The sequence below is a fragment of the Oncorhynchus nerka genome, unplaced genomic scaffold (genome assembly GCF_034236695.1).
Source record: "Oncorhynchus nerka isolate Pitt River unplaced genomic scaffold, Oner_Uvic_2.0 unplaced_scaffold_4174, whole genome shotgun sequence".
Lineage (NCBI taxonomy): Eukaryota > Metazoa > Chordata > Actinopteri > Salmoniformes > Salmonidae > Oncorhynchus > Oncorhynchus nerka.
This window is the reverse complement of record NW_027037123.1, coordinates 10,725-15,081: the sequence shown is the minus strand read 5'-3', so window position 1 is coordinate 15,081 and position 4,357 is coordinate 10,725. Positions and strand designations below refer to the sequence as shown.

Sequence of the window (4,357 nt, the reverse complement as noted above, 5' to 3'; positions counted from 1 at the left end):
TTCTCTTCCATATACTGAAAAACCTTCAATAAAATGGGTGCCAAAGTATCCACAAAAACTATATAGAATTAATTTGTTAAACCATCCAAACCTGGAATTTTATTTCCTTGAGTGTTCTCAATTGCTTTCTTGATTTCTATAATTGAAATCTCTTCATCACACATTCTTCTATTTGCCTGAGATACTTTGGCACTGATTTTCTCCAACACTTTTGCAACACACACTTTGTCCACATCATTCTTTTATAAACATTTCTGTAAAAGGATTCAACTGAATCTACGATGTCAAACAAAATCATTTACCTTTACACCTTTTTCATTTTCCAATTCTAAAATATAACTCTTAAAATGCTTTCGTTTTTCAAGCCCCAGAAAAAAGGAAGTACATTTCTCTCCCTCCAAGGCGTACTGTGCCTTACTCCTAACAATAGCACCTAAACATTTATTTTCATAAAACCCTAGCTCTGCATGGATTTTCAAATAGTTCACAACATCATAGTCTGGATCATCATCGTCCTTTTCAAGTTCATGTAACATCCTATATGCCATAGTACCGAAGTAATCACAATTTAGCAAATGAACACTGGAGTGATAGATGAGCAGATGATGATGTGCAAGTAGAAGTACTGGTGTGCAAAAGTGCAGAAAGTAAATAACAACAATATGGGGATGAGGTAGGTAGATTGGGTGGGCTATTTACAGATGGGCATCTCCTGCTCTGACTGCAGTTGGAAGGGACTGCTGCGCAAGGACTAGGCCGCCTGTGAGTGCTTTGATAAGGCGGAGCTTTACCTAGCATAGACTTACAGATGACCTGGAGCCAGTGGTTCTGGCGACGAGTTACACATGGAACAAACAAGCGCACAGTCAATAACAAAATAGCCAGCGGTTCTGGCGACGAATATGTAGCGAGGGCCAGCCGACTAGAGCATACAGGTCGCAGTGGCCATATCAAGACAATTGACCTTTTCTTTACGCTGTTGTGATGAAAGTACATTTCCATAATATCAGCTATCTACCATAAACGTCGAACAGGGATTGAACCCATGTGCTTCAGTTAACAAAAACAGATGGCTTTGCGCATCTATTTCATTCTTAGAATGTCAACATTGTGGAAAGTGGGAGTTGTGCAAAAGCTAATTTAACAAGTGAATACTCTCAAAAGACAAGTTGGGGAATACTGTAGGACAGGAAACATGTAAAGTGGCTCTATCGTAGAGATAATTCCCCTTAATATAATAGTTGTGTTCAAATATTGATACAACATGATTTTTCTACAAAGTCCTCCAATGAATGTAAATTTCCATGGAATTTGAAGCCTTTTCTATAAAGGCATGGGATTTGAACCCATGAGGTTGGTTGGAGGTCACAGCGATTTAGACAGCTAGCCAGGCCATCGGTAGCAAGCTAGCATAGGATGGAGGTCTGTTGTTAGCCACCTCTTGCGTTCCGTCAGTAGATTAGTGGGGTTCCGTGTGGTAGAGGGGATTAATCCAAATCACACAACAACAACAAAAATAAAAACAATAGATATAGTTATAGAGGCCCAAGAAGAAACATAATAATAATAAAAATAAATAAATTGTCCGATTGTCTATTCAGATAGCAGCTAACGGTTAGCAGGCTGCAGATGGGTGTTCAGGTAACGTCGCAACGGAGGAGCCAGCCGGATCTCCTTCGGGTAGATAACGTCGGCAGTCCAGTTGTGAAGGACCGGTGGGGCTCCGCGTAGGCAGTAAAATGGGTCCGGATAGGTGACTGCAGCCCCGGAGTGATTGATGGAACTCAGGAGTGATTGACGGAGCTGGCTAGCTCCGGAATAATTGATGTTTGCTTCGGAATCGACGAATGCCCATAGTCACACGGATAACACCTAGCTAGCTGTGAGATCCGGGTATGAATGTCCAGACAGCAGTTGAAATCCAGGGACATGGAGAGAAAAATTGGTCCGGTATGTTCCGTTCCGAGCCGCGCTGCGCCGTACAAAATTGGCGATAGATTTTCGAGCTAAAGGATAGCTGATGACCACAAACCGTGGTTAGCTGAATACTAACGTTTTGCCAGTAAAGAAGCTAACTAGCTTCTGAACTAGCTTCTGATTAGCTTCTGGATTAGCGTCTGGGCTCGCTTCTGGCTAGTTTCTGGCTAGCTTCTTGGAATTTCTGGCTAGCTTCTTGGAGGATTACAGATTTGAGGTAAATAATACTTTTTTATAAGTATAAATTGGTGAGGCGGGTTGCAGGAGAGTGTTTTGAAGATGAGTTGATGGAAAATAAAAAATAAAATGTATGTGAAAAAAGTTGTAAATATATATATATATACAGGACACGACAAGACGAGGACAAAAGACGTCTGAACTGCTATGCCATCTTGGTTGACTCGATTTACATGAACTTCAGTTTTTGAAAATTATGCCATAAACATTGGCAACCATGCCACTTCTGTTCTATAAATGTACTAACAGGGATTGAATGCATGTTCTTCAGATTAAAAAACCAAATTATTTAGCACATCTCTGTTTCCTGCAAAAAAACATGGAGAAGCTGGGGATTGAACCCAGGACCTCATACATGCAAACCATGCGCTCTACCACTGAGCTACACCCCCTTTCTGGGAAATATTTTTTTTTTAAATTTCTCCTTTATTAGAGCAGGTAAGCCAGTTAAGAACAAGTTCTCATACACAACTGCGACCTGGCCAAGGTAAAGCAAAGCAGTGCAATTCATTTGCAGTCTGGACGCGAAGGGGTGAACATCTCCTGCTCTGATTGCAGCTGGAAGGGACTGCTGCGAGAGGACTAGGCCGCCAGTGAGTGCCTTGATAAGGCGGAGCTTTACCTAGCATAGACTTACAGATGACCTGGAACCAGTGGTTCTGGCGACGAGTTACACATGGAACAAACTAGCGCACAGTCAATAACAAAATAGAAGCGATTTTTTTTTTAAAGGCAACGCCTTACCACTTGGCCACCATGCCACTCTATACTGCAATATATATATATATATATATATATATAAATATCAACATTCCGGAAAGTAGTAGTTGTGCAAATGTGAATTTGGCACACAAACTCAGTGGAGAAAGGACCTCATACATAGATAGCATGCACTCCCCCTCTGAGCTTCCAAAAACGCAATATCAATACACTGTACTTTATATATACACCACTCCATTGAAACTACAATGAAATGATAGCAGCAATTCTTAAAACAGGTACGGACAGGGATCGAAAACATTTATTTATTTATTTATTTTCATTTCACCTTTATTTAACCTGGTAGGCAAGTTGAGAACAAGTTCTCATTTACAATTGCGACCTGGCCAAGATAAAGCAAAGCAGTTCGACAGATACAACGACACAGAGTTACACATGGAGTAAAACAAACAAACAGTCAATAATACAGTATAAACAAGTCTATATACAATGTGAGCAAATGAGGTGAGAAGGGAGGTAAAGGCAAAAAAAGGCCATGGTGGCAAAGTAAATACAATATAGCAAGTAAAACACTGGAATGGTAGTTTTGCAATGGAAGAATGTGCAAAGTAGAAATAAAAATAATGAGGTGCAAAGGAGCAAAATAAATAAATGAATTAAATACAGTTGGGAAAGAGGTAGTTGTTTGGGCTAAATTATAGGTGGGCTATGTACAGGTGCAGTAATCTGTCAGCTGCTCTGACAGTTGGTGCTTAAAGCTAGTGAGGGAGATAAGTGTTTCCAGTTTCAGAGATTTTTGTAGTTCGTTCCAGTCATTGGCAGCAGAGAACTGGAAGGAGAGCGGCCAAAGAAAGAATTGGTTTTGGGGGTGACTAGAGAGATATACCTGCTGGAGCGTGTGCTACAGGTGGGAGATGCTATGGTGACCAGCGAGCTGAGATAAGGGGGGACTTTACCTAGCAGGGTCTTGTAGATGACATGGAGCCAGTGGGTTTGGCGACGAGTATGAAGCGAGGGCCAGCCAACGAGAGCGTACAGGTCGCAATGGTGGGTAGTATATGGGGCTTTGGTGACAAAACGGATTGCACTGTGATAGACTGCATCAATTTGTTGAGTAGGGTATTGGAGGCTATTTTGTAAATGACATCGCCAAAGTCGAGGATTGGTAGGATGGTCAGTTTTACAAGGGTATGTTTGGCAGCATGAGTGAAGGATGCTTTGTTGCGAAATAGGAAGCCAATTCTAGATTTAACTTTGGATTGGAGATGTTTGATATGGGTCTGGAAGGAGAGTTTACAGTCTAACCAGACACCTAAGTATTTGTAGTTGTCCACGTATTCTAAGTCAGAGCCGTCCAGAGTAGTGATGTTGGACAGGCGGGTAGGTGCAGGTAGCGATCGGTTGAAGAGCATGCATTTAGTTT

General features: G+C 41.4%; 1 non-coding gene across 1 annotated transcript; it reads right to left on the bottom strand.

The window, feature by feature from the left end:
- Positions 1-2,534: 2,534 nt before the first annotated feature.
- Positions 2,535-2,606, bottom strand: trnaa-ugc (transfer RNA alanine (anticodon UGC)). Its single transcript has one exon. It is a non-coding gene; the product is annotated as a tRNA-Ala (tRNA).
- Between the last annotated feature and the right edge of the window lie 1,751 nt (positions 2,607-4,357).